Here is a 25,866-nt window from a genome sequence, read left to right as displayed (position 1 = left end):
TCTGGCTACAGCCCTGGGCATCAATACATAAAATACATTATCAACTAAAACATCATAACCCAATTTAAAGAAATAACCCAATTTGAACACCACATATACAACAAATTAATAACTTAAGTAAGGTAAAGGTTTCCCCTGACATTACGTCCAGTCATGTCTGACTGTGGGGGTTGGTGCTCATTTCCATTTCTAAGCCGAAGACCCAGCGTTGTCTGTAGACTCCTCCAAAGTCATGTGGTCGGCATGACTGCATGGAGCACCGTGAATAACTTACAACAATACTATTAAAAATATCCCTAACCTCTGGCCACTGAGGTTATTTGTAAAAATAAGTTATACAAACTCCTAAGACACTCTATTTTTCATTAGGCCATGTTACAGTTGCCAGGACCAGTAAAGCATTCAGAGGTAAATATTACTAGCAGTGCCTATTATCATTAATTGGAGAAGGCCTGGCTCCACAAAAAGGTTTTAATTTGTGACCGAAAGGCCAGTAAGTAAGGAAGGGGCTGATCATACCTCTCTAGGAAGGGAGTTCCAGAGCTGTGGGGCATCACTGAAAAGGCCCTCTCTCTTGTTCCCACCAACCTGCGACGGCAGTGGGACCGAGAGAAGAGCCTCTCCTGATGATCTCAGGGCTTGAGTGGGTTGGTAGGAGGAGATACAGTCCCTCAAGTAGGCTGGGCCCTAACCGTTTAGAGCTTTATAGGCTAAATCCAACACCTTTAATTGCATCCAGAAACAAACTGGAAGCCAGTGTAGCTGCTTTAGGAGCCAAGTAGTTATTTCTCTATATCCCACTCCCATAAGCAGTCTAGCAGCTGACCTTCAGACCAGTTGAAGTTCCCAAACACTCTTCTGGGGCAGCCCCACATAGAGTGTGATGCGACTAAGGTGTGTACCACCATGGCCAGATTGGGCTTTTCAAGGTACAAGCACAGTTGACACACAAGCGAAGGCCCCCCTGGCCACCGTCAACACCTGGGCCTCCAGTCCAGGAGGCCCCCAGACTGTGAACCTGCACCTTCAGAGAGAGTGTGACCCCATCCAGCACAGGTTGCAACTTAATACCCTGATCAGTCCTCCAACTGACCAGTAGTATCTCTATCTTGTCTGATTTCATTTTCAATTTGTTCATCCTCCTCCAGTCCATCACAGCTGACAGGAACTGGTTCAGGATCAGGACAGCATCTTTGGCATGAGATGGAAACAAATTGTAGAGTTGGGTGCCATTTGCCTACAGATAGCACCAAACTCCAAAACTTCTGATAATCTTTCCCAGTGGTTGCATGTAGATGTTAAACAACATGGGGAACAAAACTAAACCCTGCAGAACCCCACAAAACAAAGTCCATGAGGTCAAGCAGAAGTCCCCCTGCGCAACCTTCTGAACCCAACCCTCTAGGAAGGACCGGAACCACTGTAGCACAGTGCTTCCAAGTCCCATTCCTGCGAGGCGGTCCAGAAGGATACCATGGTTGAGGGTACTGAAAGCTGCTGAGAGGTCTAAGAGAATCAGAAGGCACACACTCCCCCTATCTAGTTCTGTATATTTATCATCCACCAAGGCGACCAATAGGACCCTGGTCTTGGTCCCATAACCAGGGCTGAACCCAGATGTCATGATCTCCAATCTTTGACATCTCCGGTCGGCTGACAAAGAACAGATGCCAGCCATAAAACGGGCCAGCCATAAAACCTCAATTACCCTCTGGTATCTGAGAGCCCCTATATAAATGGGCTAAAGAGAAGGTTCTGGTATTCTGTACAATAAAATCTGTTGGAATCTATCAGCGTGTGTCTTGGTACTTTTTCTGGTGGAAAACTGACCCACAGCACAACGGGAAAAGATAACCCGACACCAGATTGGGATGGATCTAGATAATCTGTGTCATCCAGGAACCCCTGGAGTTGTTAGGCTTGGTTCTTAACCTACCCTGAGGATGGAGCAGATTCCCTACACTTCAGTATGCCAGGGACCTGACAACAGAATTGGGTCCCTGGCTGAGGTGCAGGCTGGAACTTTCCTACCTGAGATTTAAGGCCTGAGCCACAGTCAGGACTGCAATCATGCCTGTAAGCCTGGCTTAGTGCTGCCAGCTTCATATATCAGTCTTCTGTTTGGTTCAAAGACAACAGAAAGGAATAATCTCTTCATTATCTTCATTATCTCAGTGGCTAGTTAAGTTTTTTTTTAAACTTTGTAAATAGTAATCTACATTGATTTATAGGATATCAAGGTTTGTATTGTAAGGTATTGTTATCTGCAGGATTTTCAGAAATTATATATGAAATAATCTGCATACATGATTAAATAAATGATCTGAGAAGAGTGGCACTGGCAATGTACTTAAGAGAAGTATGGTAGATTTCTATGACCTGATGGTTTCATTGGGTTTACTATTTATTGCGCCAAATTGCTATATGTGTGTGTGTAAAGAAATCCCTGCAAAGTTGGTTTGCAAAAAATCTCTGAAAAAGAGCTCAGCCTTTTTGCAGAGGCAAAGCCACGCCTAAAACAATGTATCTGTTTGCTGGCAGATGGCTGAGATTGTCAGTTGGGAATTTGAGTTTCAAGAGAGAGCACAGGAAAGAAATGCTCTCTAGCTACGGTCAAGTAGTAATTTGAATATGCTATGCTGTATATATTTGAATGCTGATTGATTAGTTATTGATTTTATGTAACTACATGGACATTGTACGATTGCAGAACTGTTTTATATTTCAACTCAACAAGCAAGAGTAAAGTTCCTTTTGTTCTTTCAATTCCTCTGCCTGGTCTGAGTCTTTTGCACATGGTGTTAACTGGACGCTGCTGATTCCGCTGTACACTCACCTGGTAACACTATTGACTGAAGAAATTCCAGGAATTCCTTGTCAGGAAAAGACACATATACCTAAGTTAGCATTACTAGCGACCAAGCAAATATATTTTACTTTCCCAGGCATCTTACTATCTCTAGTGGTTTTATTATCCTGGAAGTTTTAGTGTTCAAGTGATCATAACCAGCATGAGGTCTTTATTGTATATTATTATTGCATCTTTAGATTTTATTGTTATATACTTTTGTGATAGAAACCTACATCCAAATTCATGTCCAAATAGAGTAGACTCATTGGATCAATATTAATCAAAGTCAATATTAAATGGATCTCTTGAATCAACACTGATATAAATTTCACAGATTCAATAGTTTTCAAAGAGGTAGTTGAATGTGTTTCAGCAGAAAGGGAAAGAAAAAAGGAGGGAAGAAAGCTTTGTGGTAGACACACACAAAAATCGAACAACTTATTTCAGATGAATTGATTTTTGATCTGAACATTTTTTGTTTTTGATATTAATATTATGTACATTTGTTGATTTCAAGAATCATCAGTACTAATGGACAACTACTTCAAAGAGCTCTATCATCTCACACAGATTGATGGGCAATCTTACCATTTGCATATTTCTGTATCTCATTATACTCTACCTCACTCTCCCAACTGAATGTGTATAAATACCTGTAAGCTTGACATCACAATCTAAAATGTAGGTGAATATTTACACAAGTTAATATGAAATAATTCTGTATCAGAGCTGGTACTAGAATTTTTCCTTCTCCATAATCTCTCAGCACACACTTTTTTCCTTTTATGGATCCAATAGTGAAGTGGAGATCAAAGATTTGGGGGTCCCTCCTAGCAAAGGAGACACGCACCTTTTGTTTTGCTCATTCATAAAAGGCAAAGCTTCATTCATAAAAACACCACTCAGAGCATGAGGAGGTGAATCGGGGCCATTGTGGCAAAAATCGAGATAGCAGTTACACTTAGAAAGGGCTCCTGAGCAGAATGAAATTGGTCCAGAGCAAATCGGTGAAGTTGTGGATACTGAGATCCGAAGGGGGGGGGGGTTCCCAAAATCTGCAGTTGAAAGAACTTCAGTTTCCCATTCACGAGGTGATCTCGGATCGCCTCGTCCAAGCTCATGAAGATCCGCAACTCGGGAGGGGATCTATATTGATATTTTGGTTAGTGGGGACTGCTTGCAAAAAGAGCTCTTTTTGCAAGCAGGAAGTGAAAGCGAATTGCAACAGTTTTATGGAAATTGAGATGAGCGCCAACCCTCAGAGTTGGTCACGACTGGACTTAACGTCAGGGGAAAACCTTTACCTTTTAACCTAGAAGGACACACTAGAGATCTCCAGAAGGGAGAAAATTTAAAATGCACCAACCACCTTCCTAAATTCCCATGGATCCAGTGATATCTATAACAACCATAAAAATTATATCTATGGAATAACCATGAAATCTGATTGAACTAATTTCTTCCTTTTCTTTTTTGTAAAATATTTTAATGCACTATACTTTGAGGTAAAAAGCCTAAATACCCTGAAGGCAACAGATTCCATCTGATCTTGGCAGCTAAGCTGGGTCAAAACATTAGCCTTTGGATGAGGCTAGTAGAGGTGTGCATTTGTATAGATTTGCTGTTCATTTTGTGTAGTTTCATTTGTGTCATCTCATTTTCATATTCTTGTCCTGCTAACAAATACGGGCCACCTACACGACACAAATTTTCATTTGGCTTACGAAAGAAATAAAAATGTTCAGACCATTGGCTGCAATGGGAGAGCTTCTGAGGCTCACACCCCTCCCCCTGCTCGGTTTTTAGGCTAGAGTGGTGAAATTCACCACACAGGGAGGGATTTCGACCCCTTTTAGCCCACCAACTTTTAAAACATTTAAGTCTTCCCCAGAGTACTATTGTTATTAATATTATTCTTATTATCAAGACCCATTGATCCACATCAGATGTAAGTGAGTTTATTCTTACAAAAAGGAACCTCTACAAGGTGGAATTTTGAGCATGGAAGGACATGAGAGATACTTAGTCCTTTTTGTATCAGATGACATCCCCTGATGTAAGGTGGGGTATAAATATTTTAATAAATACTTTCTAGCTCATTACTGCTTCCTGCTTTTCCTCAGGGGTGGGGTGGGGGTTCTAGATGCATATTTGCAAGGATTGAAACATGCATTTGAAACATCTTGCCTGGGAAGCTGTGATGTATGTTTTGAGTGGCCCTGCTGAGACCAGCACAATTACACATGTTTGTATTCAACACTTGTCATAAGGAGGCACTGCTATCTCAGACTCAGCTTAGGGTGCCAGAATAACTGCTATTCTTGATATTAATGTAAATATTACCATCAAGACCCATCAATCCACACTGGATGGAATTGGGTGGAACTGCCCTCCCAGACTCGGTTTAGGGTACCAGAATAACTGCTGTTCATGATATTAATATAAATATTATCATCAAGACCCATTGATACGTATCGGATGTAATTGGGAGGCACTCCTCTTTCAGACTCAGCTTAGGATGCCAGAGTAACTATCATTATTTATATTAATATTATTATTAACACCCATTGGTACATACACATCAGCTGTAGTGGAAAGCAGCAGCCCTCTGTCAGTATGAAAAGATAATGAAAGCAAGCACGATAGCTGCGGCTTTCATTTTTATGTCGTTTCCTCATTTCTTATGAAAATGTCACCATTTGTTTTGTGTAAACGAACGGTCAAAACAATAATAATAATAATAATAATAAAACTTTATTTATACCCCGCCACCATCTCCCCGCGGGGACTCGGGGTGGCTTACATGGGGCAGAGGCCCAAACAACATAGGACAAAATATAGGCAACATAATACAAATCACACTATAAAAAGATAAAACAGTAATACAATATAGCAATTAAAACAAAAATACAGGATAAAAAAATTGCATTTAAAACACATAAATGACAGTACGAAGGAAACGAAGGAAAACATTTCACACACACCTCTAGAGTTTAGTAGGTTGGATTCAGAGAAAGGCAAGCTACTTCTGACATCCCCTTTCTTGAGAAAACCCTTGATTTTGCCTTAAATCAACAGGTGACTTGAAGGTAAACATGTGTATCCAAGAAATGTGTTCTAAATGTGTTTGCTTTGGGCAATGACTATATCTGGGCCGCTCCCTATAAAATACTATAAAATGTACCATTCATGTTACATTTGGTCTTGTGCCGCTGTATTAGGGGGTTCCACTTCTTTTGGCTATTTATCATGAAACTCACTGATTTGCATTTGAACAAAATAGCTCCCCATCTAAAAAAATTCTAACTGTCCTGCCATATTTTGTGTCTGATGCTCTGGGATGGAGCTCATTTCCCTTTTTGCTATTTTAACCAGTTGGTGACGCATACCAACAGAACCGTACCAAGAGTTTTTGCAAGGCTCCCGTTGCTACGGTAACTGCTGCCTTCACATTTGCTCATGTGGAGCTGCAATTTTCAGAAAGCTCTCCTCATGTTCACTGATCAAGATAACGAGCATGAGGCAGAAACTGCCTCATACTCTTTGAAAAACATTGCCATAATTTCTAAAATATTCAGAATTAGACATAAGCTGTTAAAGTGGGATTTAAAAAGTAGACAAACTTGGAGTTGCTTCATATGCTTGATATGCTATATTCTAAAAGAAAAGTGAATTGGTCAATGCTTAACTGTGGTACAAAACAAAAACGAAATGGTTTTTTTCGTTAAACAATTACCGTACCTTAAGTAAAAAGAATGAGGTGACTTACTTTACAAAAGATAGAAAAAGTGCAGAACTCATAAAAATAAAATCAAAGGAAAAACCTAGGACAACACAGTAATGGCTACAAATTGGACGTAAAAATGTGAATAAATCCATAAATCTGAACATTCTCGTTAAAATAACCCATCATATTATGGTTAAATGACTCTTATATTTCTTTGTACTTAATAGTTGTTGAGTGAAATCCTGTGCAACTGCCAGAAAGTACAGATATATAACTTTAGGCAAGCAGTCCTAAAGCAGTCAAGTGGTTTTCTGAATGCACAGAGGCCTTGAAATAGGGAAGAGGCCCACACACCGGCCACCCCAACACCATCTCATTTTGCTGTCCTTGTTCTGTGCCTTCAAGTCATTTCCAAGGGACCCTATCAAAGTGTTTCCTTGGCAAGATTTGTTCAGAGGGGTTTTGCATTACCCAAAGTCATCCAGTGGGTTTCCATGGCCAGTCCCAGGGAGATCTGAGCCTTGGTCTCCAGAGTTTTTGTCCAATGCTCATGTGGAGCAGTTGAATGAATTGTTGTGGAAGCATTAGAAAGCAGAGAATATAACTTAAGGCAGGGGTGTACCTAAATGAATTTATTGGTTTTCTAAATGCATGAGGCCATAAAACAGAGAGGAAAATTACAAATGTTAGCCTCCCTCTCCACCATCCGAGACCTGCTCTCAAATCCCCAGCTTTACTGTAAGGGTAGGTAACGGCGCTCCATGCAGACATGCCAGCCACATGACCTTGGAGGTGTCTACGGACAACGCTGGCGCTTCGGCTTAGAAATGGAGATGAGCACCAACCCCCAGAGTCGGTCATGACTGGACTTAACGTCAGGGGAAAACCTTTACCGTTTAGCATGTGTGTGTGAGATGGTGGTGGGGGACTTCTTGCATTCAGGACCTTTTTCTTTCCAAGACTACTGATCAAAAAAGAGGCTGGACGGCTCCTACTGGGAATGCTTTAAAGAGGAGATCCTGTCTTGAGTAGGGAGCTGGACTAGACGGCCCATGAGGTCCCTTTAGGCTCCATGACTTTCATGGTTGGTTCTTTTTAATCACTCCTGTTGACCAATACACATCAGACTTGGGCTTCTCTCTCAGGGTTGGGAAGACTTATTTGGGTTTACAAGGAAATGCTATTTTTTCCCTTACAACTTTGAGATCCTTCATCCAGAACCAAAAGCAATCAAATAAACTAAAACAGTTCATTCTGAGCACATCCCTTTTGTATGTATTTGTTTGCTGAATACCAAAACCAAATGTAGCTCCTAGTTATATCACACACAACAATTTCATTGATAGTCTTACAGAGTTGTATTGCTTGATATCTTAGACCTCAATCAACCATTATAGAATCGAACCTTACAGTCATCCATCCACATCAGTACAGTGTTTGCATTAGGTTAGGATATAAAATTTAACACAAATATAAAGGAAACTTATAAGACCCTATCCTGACCATAGGTTTTGCAAAGATAACCTAGACCTTAAAACTATATCATGTTAAAAACATCTTGTTCTGTACTATCTGACTGCTATATGCCACTTTTTATATCACCCTTGCAATTCTGAGATCACTGCCCATTACCATATAGTCCAATATATCTTTAACTTTTGAACTAGACAGATCTACCAGCACTTGACTGGGTTTTCCTTTACGAGGCTTTTCATAGAATAGGGCATCTAAAAAGCATATGCTCTAGGGAATATTTCAGCAAGTAGGCATGCGCAAAGCAAAATTTTCTTATACCTGCCCTCTAACACCCTGATGGGAAGAGAGTTAAATCTGGCCAAAGTGAACGAACTTATCAGGATGGGGTTATCAAGGAAGTAAAAATAAGGTGCTATAATTACTTGCCATCTTAAATGTTCTGGAGCTAGAAATGTAGGTGACTCCATGAGCTCTGTTTGCCTTCCCATAGCAAAAATTCTTTGTTTGAATAGTGCATGGTCCCTATCATCTCCCATAGCTGGAAGATATTGAGTGGAAAGACTCATCTGTTGTAGGGCTCCTAAGAATGCCCAGAGCAGTTCCAGTTCTTAAGACTGCTTCCAGCAGTTGGACTAGAAATTGTCATGAAGAACAAGGGGTAGAAAGCCTTGTGGATTATGGTGACAACATTTTTTGATAGATTGAAGACTGATCAGAGCTTCACCCTTTAGCATCCTGGTTTCAAACCTAATCCACAAATTAGAAACATTATTGGGGAGCTGTACCCTGATTCCTTGAGTTAAGAGTTTAATTTCTTCCATGACCGAGCTCTTACCTCAAATCACTCTTATCAGAAAGTGAATTTTCCCATTGAAATGCACTGAAATGCTATTAATCCATTTGCCCCCCCAAATCCCCCACTCATTTTTGTTACATGTTTTTAAAAAGAAAATATATGCTATAAATAACAAATAAGGTATGAATGCACATTCACATGGAACAATAAAAAAGAAAAATCAAATTTAAAATGGTAGAAGCACAAATCTGTGCTAGAAGAGCAAAGCGGACAGCAATCTCCTGAAGTGGACTAAGCACGAGGCATGGAGATTGCTCTCTTGAAGCCCTAAAGCCCTGTACTCTCACGCTAGCACTCTCTCTGGCACTGAACTCAAAACCCTGTTTGTATGTCAAAGCAAAACCCAGGCCAAGTGACTACTCTTAATTCAAAATGCTCTTAAGTTGGGATGCTCTTGAGGTTCCACTGTACAAGCGATCTAGGAATTGGACTCTTTCTAGTAGGGCATATGATAAAGAAGTAGATCCCAGAAAAGAACCATAAACTAAGTGCGGGATTGTTTTTGCGTTAAACAATTTCAATGCTGTTGGGCATATAAACCTCCCCTAGTTTTATAAACCTTTATGATACTATTAAAAGACCTCTCACCTTCACTTGCCACTGAGGTATAGTGAGCAGATTTAGAACCAGAGGCTTGAAGTACTGACATCAAACATGGGACCACTCCCGTACTCCTGTCAAAATTTTAAATTGGACAGTAATACCATGGTGGAGCATTCCATAGGTTAACACAGCTTTTTATTTTTCAATAAATGAATTACAAATGTACGGAGGTCTGGAGGTATCTAGTAGCAATTACCAGTGCCCAGGAAGCTTTTCAAACCCACATAACATTAATTTTATTGACTAAAACCCTTAATAAATAGGCTATCCTTAACTTTTCGCTTCCTTGCCTTTCCTTGCATCTCCACATAGCCCATGGCCCACCGCGGCCCCCAGAAAGGGGCTCACTCATCACCCTTTCCCAAACTAAGCAATCCATAGTCACCCTGCTCTCCTCTACCACCCTCCAGCCCCCCTAAGGAAACCTAAGATCTCAAAACACTGTATTTTCCTTTATTTTCCCTTCACCTTCCATTCTCCCTATTGCCTTGCCCTCAATTCACCAAACCTTTCACTCACTAACACAGAAACTGTGTTCACCTTGCCCATGGATAGCGAGATCTGTCATTTCTTCCCTGGTATCCGTGGCTCCTCATCCTATGTTTCCCTATCGACCCCCAAACCCCCTTCTGCAACTCCCACCTCAATAGGTGCCCTGGTTCTCCCGGGAGCCTCAATGTTAGCTGATCTTCATTTTCCCTTTTATTCTTCTCACCATAATTTCCTTGCATGCAACCCAATACAAGTTCCATAATTCATGCCTACACTATCCTCCATGGCCCAGTATCTGTGTGTATCTCTATACCTTTAAGTTATTATCTGTAGCATAAGATTATATTGACCTCAAGGGCATTGTTTGGGAGGAAAGATGACAGTTGGGAGGAAAGATGACAGTAAACATGCTGGTGTTTAATATTACCCTAGTTTGGACTGGAGAGTCCTTATCATGTTTGATGATATCTTTATTTTATTTTTGCTTTCAAGGAGGTTGAAAGTACTCTGGATATAATCAGAAGACAAAATCACACAGTGGAGCTGCTATGAGAGGCCACAGAAATGCCTGTGTCAGTCTGCTCTGAGATTAAGAATAGCTTCCCAAAAGATGCATCGGAAAAGACTAGAACCATAGAAAAGGGAGAGACATTTAAATGTTAACAGTAATGTCACAGATTGCTTTGAAAGGAGATACAAGAGTATATTTACCCTTTCAAGAAATGTTAATCAGCAGTGTCAAGAATATAGCCAAGTGTCAGATAATTATAAAGAAGAACAATTCCCTGATAATGTATTATTGATATTTAGCACACTTTTCACACTATTATAAAATGCCTTCACCAATATATTTGCTGGGCAGAAAGGCAATATCTCCAGTTTTCAGAAAGAGGTGGGCAGTTACAAAAATGATTCATGTATAGGAAGAAAAGGAGAGTGTTGTCTAATATCTTCTATGATAGTGGGGCAATCAATGTAGGGTGCATCTATACTGTAGATTCAATGCAGTTTGACACCACTTTAATTGCAATAGCTCAATTGGATAGAATAATGGGATTTATAGTTTAGTGAGTCACAACTACTCTTTGGTAGAGAAAGCTAAATACCTCATAAAACAATTCCCAGGATTCCTTAGCATGGAGTCATAACAGGTAAAATGGTGTCAAATTCTGCTAATTCTACAGTACAGATGTATCCTTGGTCAGAACTTTAAAGGTGCTGCCCATACTCATTTATTCATTTTACATACCACATTTCTCCTGTTATCTAAAACCAAGATCCCAAAATCCGTGACCTGGGTGGGGGAATCTGACCAGTTAGCCTTGGAGGCTCCCACCAGCTGATGGCTTTTTTCTCATATGTATAATGGCACAAGCACTCCTAGGGAGGATACGGGCTAGTTCCATTACTTCTCTGGGCTATCGGCACAATCTCCTGATACCCATCCTTCATGATCAAGAATGAACCTTTCCACCTTACAATGAATTAATCCCCAGCCAGCTCTAAAGTTCACCAAGTCACCCATTGCCTATCTTTGTCTCTCCTGGGGAAACTATCAAGCTGTTTCTTCAGCCAGGACCCATTGTGAAATCCTTGCTGACCGGATTGAAACCATTAATACCCATCAACCCTGGGCATTGCCCACATTCCTTCCCTTAAGCACTTAAAGGAGGCAGGTACAGAAAACAGCTACAAGCTTCAAACTGAACAATGGCCATTTATTTTTCACCAGTCCAAGGAACCAATCAGTTACAGCAGCAGGCAGTGTGCCTTCATCAGTCAGCAGACAGATCATAATTTGTACCAATCAGCACCTGGAGTGGCAAAAGTTCATTCTTTTGAACTGCTGTCAAATCTCTACAAATGTCTCTGTATGTCTCCATTGACTTCATGTATGATTTGGGGGTACTTTCTCCCTGACATCCACTTTTGGTCAAAATGAATAAACCTCTGATCCTTGCCTTCATCTTGTCTTGTGTCTGCTTCAGAGCTTAGGCACAACAGGGCCCTGAACCCGCAGTGCAGAGCTAAAATCACAAAACCCTTCTCATATGGGTAAGGTAAAAGTAAAGGTTTCCTCTGATGTTAAGTCCAGTCATGTCTGACTCTGGGTATTCGTGCTCATCTCAATTTCTAAGCCGAAGAACCGGCGTTGTCCGTAGACACCTTCAAGATCATGTGGCCGGCATGACTGCATGGAGTGCTGTTACCTTCCCACCGGAGCGGTACCTATTGATCTACTCACATTCGCATGTTTTTGAACTGCTAGGTTGGCAGGAGCTGGAGCTAACAGCGGCCGCTCCTGCCGCTCCCGGGGTTTGAACGTGGGACCTTTCGGTCTCCAGCTCAGTGCTTTAACGCACTTCGCCACCGGGGCTCATATGGGTACAGTTAGTTAAAACTATACTTTAAAAAAAAAGAATCCATATAAAATTGTTTGAAGAATATCAAAATCATCAAAAACAGAGCATGTGCCCCAATTTTGTCCCTGAGAGTAAGTGCATATTAAAAGACATAGAGGTCAATAAACTGCTGCTCTAGAGGGATATACATTTGGTTTGGTTATTTATTTCAACATGAGGCCAAAAGATGCTGTAGTTCAAACTGAGACAACCTTTGGGACTCTGTTCCATTGATGAAGTCTTAATTTGTGTTATATAGCCTCAGTGGTTTAGAGTCCTCAACTGCAGGACTAAATTTGGTCATGGAAGGTGGTTGTTCAGTCACATTGGAAAGACTGTATGAGAGTTTATTCTTCCATTTAAACTTTGCTTGAGCCATAAAGCTTTTCTCAGCTCCCTCATATTCCTTTTTGCATTGCAAGCCTTCTGGCTTGCCCTCTCAACCTGACCACTATTTTTCTCTAAGGTCACGTGTTTTGTCTTTCTCACATAGCAATTGGTTTATATTCATTTGGATGGCACTAATCTCTACTCCCTCTCATTCTCAGAAGCAGCCTAGTTAAATGAACTAAGGGCACATCTACACTAACCACTTAGGCCAGTTTGCAACTGGCATGAGAGAAACTGGTTTCGCAGTTCGAGGGATTAGATTGACAGGTTGGGAACTCGTTTGAAACCAGAAAGTTGATTATATTTTTATGATACATGGCCTCAAACCACTTTAAATAATACTTTGTTTTCTTTGTGTCTATGATGAAGTGGTTGACATGATTCAGAATAAAGATCAAAAACTCATATAGAGTCTGTCAATAGCAAACAAACACACACTAAAAAAAACACACCAAAAAAAACCAGTGTGACTCATCTGCCCCCGCACTGAAAGAATGGTTGGTGGAGACATGCAGACTAGTGAAATGTCAAGACCAGCTGAATACATGACACAAGAGAAGGCAAACAGCTATTAGACATTTTTAGAAAAAAATGCCCCCTTTCTTTGGTTGCTAGCTTGGGTACCCAGCGATGCCTGAGTTATTTGAAAAAGGCCCAGAACTGTCATTAGTGGGGTTCAGAATGCTCTCTGGATGCAGGGTGAACTATAATATCCAAGACGAGGGGTCAGCCCCCTCCTAACCCCTTCAGCATGTTCAATTGGTCACCAGGGTTCTGTATGCTATGTTTCTTCCAAATCTGTCATCAATGCTGTTAAGAGTGCTTTTTGGATACAGGGTGAATTACCACCCTGGTAGGTCAGTCTCACCACAAAGCTCTCCAGTATGTTTTGTTGGTCCTTTGGATTCTGTGTGCCAAGTTTGGTCCAGGTCCATCATTGGTGAGGTTCAGAATGCTCTTTGCATGCAGGGTGAACTACAGCTCCCATCTGGATTGGTCAGTCCCCCCAAGGGCCTCCAGCATGTTCTGTTGTTCATCAGGATTCTGTGTGCCAAGTTTGCTCCAGATTTGTTGTTGGTTCAGTGCTCTCTCTATATAGGTGTACTATAACTCCTAGATACCAAGTGCAATCATTGCCAAAGCCCACCAGTATTCACAGTTGTTCATGTTGGGTCTCTCTGCAAAGATCTCTCACCTACTGGGTTCATTATTTTCTGAATACAGGTGAACTATAAATCCCATATTCTAAGGTCAATCACACCAAAACCTTGCCTGTATACACAGTTGGCCATGTTGGGTCTGAGTGCCAGGTTTGGTCGAGATCCATCATTGGCTGGGTTCAGTGCTCTCTGGATTAGGGTGAATTATAACTCCCAGATCCAAGATCAATCACCCACAAACCCTTTTTTATCATATCAGAAGCGACTTGAGAACATACTGCAAGTCACTTCTGGTTTGAGAGAATTAGCTGTTTACAAAGACGTTGCCCAGGGGATGCCGGATGTGTTACTATCCTGCTGGGAAGCTTCTCTCATATTCCTGCAAGCTAGAGCTTGCAGACAGGAGCTCACCCAGTCTCACAGATTTGAACTGGCAGTCTTCAGATCAGCAACCCAACCTTCATGTCAGCAGTCCAGCCAGAACAACGGTTTAACCCATTGTTCCACCGTAGCTCCTCTTCCATCCCTCCAACCCCCTGCAGTGTGTACATGGGGCTTCTCTGTGCCAAGTATGGTCCCAGTCCATTGTCAGTGGGGGTTACAGATTCTCTAGATGCAGGTGAACTATAAATCCCATAAATCAAGGTCATTTTCCCCAACCTGCAATATCATTGGAGGGAGTGCTTTTGGTGGCTCCTCAGCACTGTGGGTGGAGGCAGGACTCACACAGAGTCCTGCCTCCTCCAAGTGAACACCCCTGCCACATGCACACATACACATTTTCCACTTTTATTATATGTATAGATAGATATGAAGAAAATATGTCAATATCATGAAGATACGTTTGACATTGAATTTTGTTTTTATAGTAGCATTATACTAATATTCTGTAGAATTCAAATGAAATTGTTACCAAGAAATGAACAAGTAAGGCCTGTCTCCCTATAGAATGGGAAATCAGTTTATTGTCAGTACCTGGCATTTGAGTATATATTTGGTCATATCTCTGAATATCTCTGAACATATCTCTATACACATTGATGACATTTATGATGTGCTGTGGTGTGTTTGGAGCTAAAAACTGAATCAAAATATTCAGAAACTGAAATGGACAACTGAGCTCTGATCCCTACAAACTGGTCAGGACACATTAAAATTCACAAAGACCAAATTCTTAAAGCAAGTGCAGCCTCCACATATTTCTGTACATGAATTCACAAGAGCTCAGATTAAATCCTTTTTCTATTTCTCACTTGCTATGAAAAGCATGTGAGCAGCATTCTCTGTTTTACTTTTTGTCTCAAGAGGGATGGACAGAGTTTGCTGACAACATTCTTAAACAGGTGTCTGTGTTTGTGCACACCAAGCTCTCACACCTGTTCATCAGCAATAATATTAATACTAACTCCTACACATATTTTGCTGTCATTTGTTAAAAGAGGTGGGATAGTACAATTCAGAGATATAAATCCTGTAGCGAAGTGTTTCTCAAACTGTGCTCCTCCAGGTGTTTTTGACTTCAATTCCCAGAAATCCCAGCCAGCTTACCAGCTGTTAGTAAATATGGGAGCTGAAATCCAGAACATCTGGAGGAGCACAGTTTGTGAAACTTTGCTGTAGTTAATTGCTTTGTTGCACTATGGAGGAAGCACTGTAAATGTAACTAATTTAGAATTGGCTAGCATTCATTTCAAAGTAAATAGAATAAGCTGCACAGATAAGACTGGGATGAGAGAGAAGAACCACAGGAAATCTAGGTGGTAGAGACTCTGCTTGGCTACATTTGACATCAAACTCCTATACTGTATAGTGTTTTACAGAAAACATTTTTGAGCCATGCATGTTATCTTCTGTGAAAGGTATTTTCCTGAAAAGAAAATGAAAGTGTAAAGAAACTTATGATTTTCTCAATTTCTCAGTTGGAGTCATTGAAGATTTGAATATTAGCATGTATTTTTTTTCCCCTAGTGGAAAGATTTGCCCAAATCCATCTAACCAGAGCAAGTAAGGTTTTTTTTTTTATTGTGTCAGGAGCAATCGGAGTTGCTTCTGGAGTGAGAGAATTGGCCGTCTGCATGGACGTTGCCCGGGGACGCCCGGATGTTTTGATGTTTTACCAAATTTTGAAATTAAAGAAAAGAGGTGATCAGCCTTTCTTCAATAAAGGTGATCTGTTTACTCATAATATGTGAATACTGGAGTTCCATAGATTGGCTTGCATAAGTCTGGAGGTATGAAGAAGCCCCAGCAAGAGCTACCAGTGCCCAGGAAACAATTTTTAGTTATATTGCTCCCTATCTCCTAAATAAACATGCACCTTGGTGCGATATTCTCTACATCTGCTTCTTTGTATCTCTTTCTGCCTCTTGAGTCCATTTCTCCTGCTTTCACCCTCCACAGCCGGCCCTGGTGGCCACATGGCCCTCATGCCCCTCTCATAGAATCATAGAATCATAGAATAGTAGAGTTGGAAGAGACCACATGGGCCATCTAGTCCAACCCCCTGCTAAGAAGCAGGAAATCGCATTCAAAGCACCCCCGACAGATGGCCATCCAGCCTCTGCTTAAAAGCCTCCAAGGAAGGAGCCTCCACCACGGCCCCGGGGAGAGAGTTCCACTGTCGAACAGCTCTCACAGTGAGGAAGTTCTTCCTGATGTTCAAGTGGAATCTCCTTTCCTGTAGTTTGAAGCCATTGTTCCGTGTCCTAGTCTGCAGGGCAGCAGAAAACAAGCTTGCTCCCTCTTCCCTATGACTTCCCTTCACGTATTTGTACATGGCTATCATGTCTCCTCTCAGCCTTCTCTTCTGCAGGCTAAACATGCCCAGCTCTTTAAGCCTCTCCTGATAGGGCTTGTTCTCCAGACCCTTAATCATTTTAGTTGCCCTCCTCTGGACGCTTTCCAGCTTGTCAACATCTCCCTTCAACTGTGGTGCCCAAAATTGGACACAGTATTCCAGGTGTGGTCTGACCAAGGCAGAATAGAGGGGGAGCATAACTTCCCTGGATCTAGACGCTATTCCCCTATTGATGCAGGCCAGAATCCCATTGGCTTTTTTAGCAGCCGCATCACATTGTTGGCTCATGTTTAACTTGTTGTCCACAAGGACTCCAAGATCTTTTTCGCACACACTGCTGTCAAGCCAGGCGTCCCCCATTCTGTATCTTTGATTTCCATTTTTTCTGCCGAAGTGAAGTATCTTGCATTTGTCCCTGTTGAACTTCATTTTGTTAGTTTTGGCCCATCTCTCTAGTCTGTCAAGATCATTTTGAATTCTGCTCCTGTCTTCTGGAGTGTTAGCTATCCCTCCCAGTTTTGTGTCGTCTGCAAACTTGATGATCGTGCCTTCTAACCCTTCGTCTAAGTCGTTAATAAAGATGTTGAACAGAACCGGGCCCAGGACGGAGCCCTGCGGCACTCCACTTGTCACTTCTTTCCATGATGAAGACGACGCATTGGTGAGCACCCTTTGGGTTCGTTCGCTTAGCCAATTACAGATCCACCTAACCGTAGTTTTGTCTAGCCCACATTTTACTAGTTTGTTTGCCAGAAGGTCGTGGGGGACTTTGTCGAAGGCCTTACTGAAATCCAGGTACGCTACATCCACAGCATTCCCTGTATCGACCCAACTCGTAACTCTATCGAAAAAAGAGATCAGATTAGTCTGGCATGACTTGTTTTTGGTAAATCCGTGTTGACTATTAGCAATGACCGCATTTGTTTCTAAGTGTTCGCAGACCACTTCCTTAATGATCTTTTCCAGAATTTTGCCTGGTATTGATGTGAGGCTGACCGGACGGTAATTGTTTGGGTCGTTCTTTTTTCCCTTCTTGAAGATAGGGACCACATTTGCCCTCCTCCAATCTGCTGGGACTTCTCCCGTTCTCCAAGAACTCTCGAAGATAATTGCCAGTGGTTCTGAAATAACTTCCGCTAGTTCCTTCAGTACTCTTGGGTGTAGCTCTCCTCCATGGATGACCTGGCCTCCATTCACTGGGTTCCCCTCGATATCCATGGGTTCCCTTGTGTGTTTGTTCCATGGATACCAAGGCCTCAATTCACTGGGTCTCCCTTCAGTAACCATGGACCTTCATGTGTGTGTATTAATATGTTATATTTTATTTCCCCCTATAAAACTTTGGAGAAGTATGCCACTGACCAAGACCTCTGGCTGACTTTTCACCAGGACCTCCTTACCCAGGAAATTCCCTCCAGCCATTTTCCTGGGCATCATCTCAATCATGGAAAGATTCAATCTTTGGGCCAATCAATCTCTACTGGCCCCATAGACCCGACTGCACCTAGGACAACAGAATCCAGAGTTGGACCACCCGCTCTTTGTGCAGCCACTATCAATTGACATTTGTCACCTAGCATTTTCTTCCCTGAGGTTAGAATAGCTTGTCTGGGCTTCCACAATGCCATTTCCTCTTTCCCAGGAATGGAGTCCTAATCCCATCATTATGAACAATATGATGCTTTTGAAATGCAATGGACACTGGTACAGAGTCACCAGAACCGCTTGTTCGGGGCTCATTAAACCAATCACCAAGACAATACCTGCATGGGATCTGTTGGCCCATTTGTTCAACACAGAGTTGGGACAATGTAATCCAATCATAAAACTAGGTCTTATTTGTCTGAAATTTCCACCCCCCCCCCCCCCCCCGTCAGCCATTGGAGAGCAGAAATCTGCATTGGAAGTGAGGAACGCTTTCTGATTGGCTGGCGGGTGCCGCAGTCCCACCTCACCAGGAAATCCCACCCAGCTGATCGTGACATCCAGCTGGGGTGGGAGTGGGAATTTCAAAGAACTATACTGTATAAAATGTGTGTTTTTTACTGTTATCACATCTCAGCTTACTTTGGGAGATTACCGCAAGGTGGCATCACTTCAGCTGACTTGAATAAAATACCTCGGTGGCTTCTTCTTCAACTTGGTAGATTTTTGGGGGAACACTGGGGAGCTTTTTTCGTCTTGCCAGAAATATGGATCCATAGGTGGCCTGCGGCCGGGACCGGTTTCCACTTATTGGGACTTGGTTTTGCTATCCAAGGCCCGGATCTCATCATCCGTGGCTATTTTAAATTGCTCAATTTCACATGAAGATAGATCTCTGCAGAAGCTCAAGGCAAAATGAAAAGTGAGAAAGAATGGGTTTTGTTTTTATGAAAGTACACAAAACAAATGATTGTTAACACACTGTAACACTTTTTTGTGTGTAAAAAGTTGTGCAAAAATGTTCTACAACTGTACGCTTCTCCTATAGGTGTGCTTCCCATAGGCAAGTCATTAGCTATTGGATGAATAGACTGTTAGGCAGTTAGACCCTTGGTCTGAGCCCTCACAGAAGTAGAGTACCTATATGTTTGTAAGCACATAGATATAACCATGTTAAATGAGGTATCATGGAGAGGCAGAGCTGTTTGTGGCAAGCATATTCTCTTTCTGCTCTCCTAACTTTGTTAGTCAAATCAAATATTACATTTGTCCCCAGGTCAGCAAAACATGGGGTGACCATGCCATGGAGCTGAGATTGCTTCTCTCCTTGCAGAATTAGTTAATGAACTGTGTTAGTGCTCTCCAACCCCATGAGAAAACAACATGGCCAAAGATAGTATGAAGTAGAAACAATTTGCACAACAGTATGAGAGGCTTTTGGCACAATTTTAGGCATGTTTACACAGGAATAAATCCACCCAAGCTTAGGAAGGCATCCTCCCTAAGCCAAATGCTTATGATAGCAGCTATAAGAACTGCTTTATGGTCTATAATCACACCATGGATAAGAAGACTTAAGAAAGGAATATTGCTGCATAGCATACAAACAGCCTACCCCACTCCCCCGCATACATGTCACATGAAGTTATTCGGATGCTTACCAGTAATGGATGAAATCAAATAAACTTCAAAATCTCAAAACTATAGCTGCCTACAGAATTCAGTCACATTTCTAAAGCAACATTTAACAGCAAACATCTTCCTTCCTTGGCATGGATCCCATTCTCAAATACCAGAAAATTCTATCTTTCTAGCTCACCGAGAAAAAAACAGTATCCACACCTCAAAGAAATTGAGCATGTGTTTGTCTCCATAACCTGCAGGTAAGAAACACCCCACAGGTTAAAGCAACAACCATGACAGGATTGTGTGATTCTTTGTTGCTTTCCAAAATTGACATTACTCAGATCACCTCCTATCCTAGTCAATGGCTTCATCCATTTAAGGTAAAGGTAAAGGTTTCCCCTGACGTTAAGTCCAGTCATATCTGACTCTGGGGGTTGGTGCTCATCTCCATTTCTAAGCTGAAATGCATGGAGCGCCGTTACCTATTGATCTACTCACATTGGCATGTTTTTGAACTGCTAGGTTGGCAGAAGCTGGAGCTAAGAGCGGCCGCTCACACTGCTCCCGGGCTTTGAACCTGGGACCTTTCAGTCTGTAAGTTCAGCAGCTCAGTGCTTTAACACACTTCGCCACCGGGGTTCCTCTTCATCCATTTACAGAAATATAATTAGCAATTGGAATCACTTTCAAGTAAAGAAGAAGTATTGGTGAGTCTTTGGGTCTTACAATCCTTCACCTTCTACTATTTTAACACCCTGGACATGTTATCCTATACACTTTAGAACATGTTATGAATTCAGCTACCTTAAATTTTTATAACATTTGAATTAATATTTTAATTCTGTGACAGTGACGTTTAAGGACCTAATCACATTAATGGTTGGATTCACCACACTTTGTGGTGAATCCAGCATAGAGAACCCATCGCCCCACACCCTGCATTCCCCACATGGAAGGAAGCAAGGAAGCAAGTATTCCAAAATACAAAAAAAGGTTTCTTCTGTTCCTAAGCATTTCAGATATCAAATACTCAACTTGTACTAGAGCATTTCCGCCAGGGATGCAGTGTGATGGGGCAGAATAGTACCTCACCTCAATCTAAAGATGAGATGTCAGTAGTGAAATTCAGTGAATGTAAGGAAGGGAGTTAGGCTACAGCCTCTACTCAACCATTTGGATTTAGAATTGTCTGGGATTCTAGATACTTTGCAGGAATATAATCCATCTAAGTAAATATGACTTAATTTTAAGTAGATGTTGCACTCCAGGGCCGGAAATCCCTTTGCCTGTAAATAGCACACCCAATTGGTAAAATCAGCAAGCAGTTTATAGTAGAATATATAAAGCAAAGCAAAAAGGTGCAATCCAAAATTAGTGAGTAGTTAACAATGCCATTAGGGTTTCAGCATAAAACATAGAATCATAGAATAGTAGAGTTGGAAGAGACCTCATGGGCCATCCAGTCCAACCCCCTGCCAAGAAGCAGGAAATCGCATTCAAAGCACCCCCGACAGATGGCCATCCAGCCTCTGTTTAAAAGCTTCCAAAGAAGGAGCCTCTACCACAGTCTGGGGGAGAGAGTTCCACTGCCGAACAGCCCTCACAGTGAGGAAGTTCTTCCTGATGTTCAGGTGGAATCTCCTTTCCTGTAGTTTAAAGCCATTGTTCCGTGTCCTAGTCTCCAGGGCTATAGAAAACAAGCTTGCTCCCTCCTCCCTGTGACTTCCCCTCACATATTTGTACATGGCTATCATGTCTCCTCTTAGCCTTCTCTTCTGCAGGCTAAACATGCCCAGTTCTTTAAGCCTCTCCTCATAGGGCTTGTTCTCCAGACCTTTGATCATTTTAGTTGCCCTCCTCTGGACACATTCCAGCTTGTCAACTGTGGTGCCCAGAATTGGACACAGTATTCCAGGTGTGGTCTGACCAAGGCAGAATAGAGGGGGAGCATGACTTCCCTGCATCTAGACGCTATACCCCTATTGATGCAGGCCAGAATCCCATTGGCTTTCTTAGCAGCCGCATCACATTGCTGGCTCATGTTTAACTTGTTGTCCACAAGGACTCCAAGATCTTTTTCACATGTACTGCTGTCTAGCCAGGCGTCCCCCATTCTGTATCTTTGCATTCTATTTTTTCTGCCGAAATGAAGTATCTTGCATTCATCCCTGTTGAACTTCATTTTGTTAGTTTCGGCCCATCTCTCTAGTCTGTCAAGATCGTTTTGAATTCTGCTCCTGTCTTCTGGAGTGTTGGCTATCCCTCCCAGTTTGGTGTCATCTGCAAACTTGATGATCCTGCCTTCTAACCCTTCGTTTAAGTCGTTAATAAAGATGTTGAACAGAACTGGGCCCAGGACGGAGCCCTGCGGCACTCCACCTGTTACTTCTTTCCATGATGAAGACGACGCATTGGTGAGCACCCTTTGGGTTCGTTCGCTTAGCCAATTACAGATTTACCTAACTGTAGTTATGTCTAGCCCACATTTTACTAGTTTGTTTGCCAGAAGGTCGTGGGGGACTTTGTCGAAGGCCTTACTGAAATCCAGGTACGCTACATCCACGGCATTCCCTGTATCGACCCAACTCATAACTCTATCGAAAAAAGAGATCAGATTAGTCTGGCATGACTTGTTTTTGGTAAATCCGTGTTGACTATTAGCAATGACCGCATTTGTTTCTAAGTGTTTGCAGACCACTTCCTTAATGATCTTTTCCAAAATCTTGCCTGGTATTGACGTGAGGCTGACCGGACGGTAATTGTTTGGGTCGTTCCTTTTTCCCTTCTAGAAGATAGGGACCACATTTGCCCTCCTCCAATCTTCTGGGACTTCTCCTGTTCTCCAAGAACTCTCGAAGATAATTGTCAGTGGTTCTGAAATAACCTCAGCTAGTTCCTTCAATACTCTTGGATGTAGTTGATCTGGCCCTGGGGACTTTAATTCATTTAGAGCGGCCAGGTATTCCTGGACAACTTGTCTCCCTATTTGGGGTTGGATTTCCCCAAATCCTTCATCCATTTCATGTTGCTGAGGTTGAAGATGGCTTTCTTTTTGTGAGAAGACCGAGGCAAAGAAGGCATTAAGCAGTTCTGCCTTTTCCCTGTCCCCTGTCGCCATCACCCCATCTTCTCCTTGCAGAGGTCCTATCGCCTCCTTGTTCTTCCTTTTTCTACCAACATAAGCAAAAAAGCCTTTTTTGTTGTTTTTAATGTCCCTGGCAAGCCTGAGCTCATTTTGCGCTTTAGCCTTGCGAACCTTTTCCCTACAGAAGTTGGCTATACATTTGAATCCAAATGAATCCAAAGCATCAAAAGGTAGAACTTCCGTGGAGCAAGGCATGAAGAAATCAGGAAACATAGCAACTCAACAGAATGGGCAAAACTTGAACAAAGTAATTCCAAAAAGCAAACAGGTTTCCTGGATACACGGAGCACTTAAAAGCAGGACCAAGAAGGTAAAGCAAATTTGCCTGAACTAAAAACTGAAAGCTGCATCAATCAATAAAAGCCTTCTCCAAAATCCCAAGCAGCTCCCTGATTGCTGTCTCTCTTCTGTTGCAAATGAGCAGTCAGAGTCTTCCTTAAATTTATTGTAAAACTGCCTACGTTTCAAAGTTGTACTATCACTGCCTATTTAAAAAGCAACCTCTGAATCACTACCAGACTGCTGCTCTGCAGAATTCAGTGAAAGGTCTTCCCCCAACACCTCCACTGGCTCTCATCAGCACTTAACTCCAGTCCAAGCCCATCATCAGACTCAAGCTGCACAGGAACAGGGGGAACCGACACAAACTGAACAGACTGACATACAACAGTAGACACCTCTAAGTTTGTGCAGTGAACATTATTCAGCTTCTAGTATGCCTATGTCCTTTGGGTAGTTTGGAATACTTGATAGGAACAGCACTACTGTTTGGGCCCCAAATCCCAGGCCCCTTATACACTGGCATATTAACCAGTTCAAACCAGATAATGTGGATTTTACATGTCAGTATAGAAGGGCCCCAGAGGTAGAGAAAACCTGTCTCCACACAGAAAATTAGAGGGGATAGTATCAACTTTCTGGTCTTCAACCTACAGTATGTGCCATTAGCATCCTGGGAAAAGTTCTCTCTAAGCAGCTCTCAAACACCTCCAATAACAAATTGTGTTTGGGGGAGGGTGATCTTTCATAGCTGACAAGCCATTGACAAACAGATATATGTAAATAGAGGAACTGAAAAGGATATCTGAAATTTGCATCAGCCACTGAAGGCATTCATCATCTTTAACAGGCTGCTCATTCCTTTCCTCTTTTGAACAAGCTTTTGAGAGTCAAAATCATGTTAGATACTTTCATCTTACTTTTTATTAAGCTTTGTTTTTGATTGGGTTAAGAATTTTACCTCAATTTCTAATGTTTACTAAATAAAATTAATTGAATATATTTTATATCTGCTGTGAAGTTTTTCAGACTTGTGTTGTCAAAGGCTTTCATGGCTGAGATCACAGGGTTGTTGTATGTCTTTCGGGCTGTGTGGCCATGTTCCAGAAGTATTCTCTCCTGACGTTTCGCCCACATCTATGGCAGGCACCCTGTTTTTCAGACTTGTTGTTTAAAATCAGTATAAAAGAAATGAAGAATGCATCCTCATTTATCCTCTACTCAGATATTCACTATATATGTGCATAGAGACTCCATTAATAGACCCCACTGTATCAAAAACATCTCCTTCTTTTCATTCTCCTCAGCAAACAGGCATATTTATTCACCTGTTAGACCAGTGGTTCTCAACTTGTGGATAAACTGGCTGGGATTTCTGGGAGTTGTAGGTCAAAACACCTGGGGACCCACAGGTTGAGAACCACTGTGTTAGTCTCTAGAATCTAGATGATTTCTCACATTCCTTTTTCCATTTCATTCCTCCTTCGCAGGTTTCAAAAACACAGTTCAGCTGTACCTGGATGTCCAGAGAGAACATTTTCACTAGATGTACAGCACCATCAAGAGATATCTTTCCTGATGACATTTTCTACGGAGCCAGTTATTCAGTTCTAATATTCTTCTCTCTCTTCTCTGTCAATGTAAAGAAGTGATGAAATAAGAGCCTGTGTCCCTGGAATTATTCAGCTTCTTACCCAGAACCTTTTAGATACTGCAAAACAATGGAAGTTATTTCTGGTAGTATCATTAATTCCCACATGAAGGTTTTCAAATGAAGAACTTCTGATTAATGGACAGTCTCTCTGTCACATTTTAGTTCATCCCACCAGGAAGGCTGCATATTTTTCAAGGCATCCTGTCAGATATTCTACATTACTGGATTTGTCCTGATCATTAAGAAGTCAATTAACAAAAAGGGATACTCTTCATTTGAAAGCCTTACAATCATAGAATAATAGATGCATCAAGACGGTACCGTATATACTCGAGTATAAGCCGACCCGAATATAAGCCAAGGCACCTAATTTTACCACAAAAAAACTGGGATAACTTATTGACTCGAGTATAAGCTGAGGGTAGGAAATGCAGCAGCTATGGGTAAATTTCAAAATAAAAATAGATACCAATAAAATTTCATTAATCGAGGCATCAGTAAGTTAAATGTTTTTGAATATACCGTATTTCAAAGAAAAACAATAAACTAGCTCTATAAGTGGAAAAGTAGGGGCAACAAAAGCAATATGGTATCTACAATAACATCATCACAACAACAACAACAACAATAATAATAATAATAATAATACAACAGGAAAAAATCAGCCGCTATCAGGACCTCAAGATGGAATTTTAAAGACTCTGGCAGAAACCAGTACAGGTGGTCCCGGTGCTGATGGGCACATTGGGTGCCGTGCCAAAAGATCTCAGCCGGCATTTGGAAACAATAGACATTGACAAAATTACGATCTGCCAACTGCAAAAGGCCACCCTACTGGGATCTGCACGCATCATCCGAAAATACATCACACAGTCCTAGACACTTGGGAAGTGTTCGACTTGTGATTTTGTGAAACGAAATCCAGCATATCTATCTTGTTTGCTGTGTCATAATAAAATAATAATAATATAAATTTTATTTAT

At 41.7% G+C, this 25,866-nt stretch overlaps 1 long non-coding RNA gene across 1 annotated transcript in view; it reads left to right on the top strand.

Annotated features, from left to right (window-relative positions):
• LOC103277748 (uncharacterized) overlaps nucleotides 1-24,891 on the top strand; it is an 88,844-nt gene extending 63,953 nt beyond the window's left edge. Inside the window, exon 3 of the long non-coding RNA XR_505648.3 lies at nucleotides 24,720-24,891. This is a non-coding gene — a long non-coding RNA (uncharacterized LOC103277748). The remainder of the gene's footprint in view (nucleotides 1-24,719) is intronic.
• The last annotated feature ends 975 nt before the right edge of the window (nucleotides 24,892-25,866 follow it).

Source organism: Anolis carolinensis, chromosome 2 (genome assembly GCF_035594765.1).
Source record: "Anolis carolinensis isolate JA03-04 chromosome 2, rAnoCar3.1.pri, whole genome shotgun sequence".
Taxonomy (NCBI): domain Eukaryota; kingdom Metazoa; phylum Chordata; class Lepidosauria; order Squamata; family Dactyloidae; genus Anolis; species Anolis carolinensis.
The sequence above is the reverse complement of the archived record's forward strand: the minus strand, read 5'-3'. Positions and strand labels throughout refer to the sequence as shown.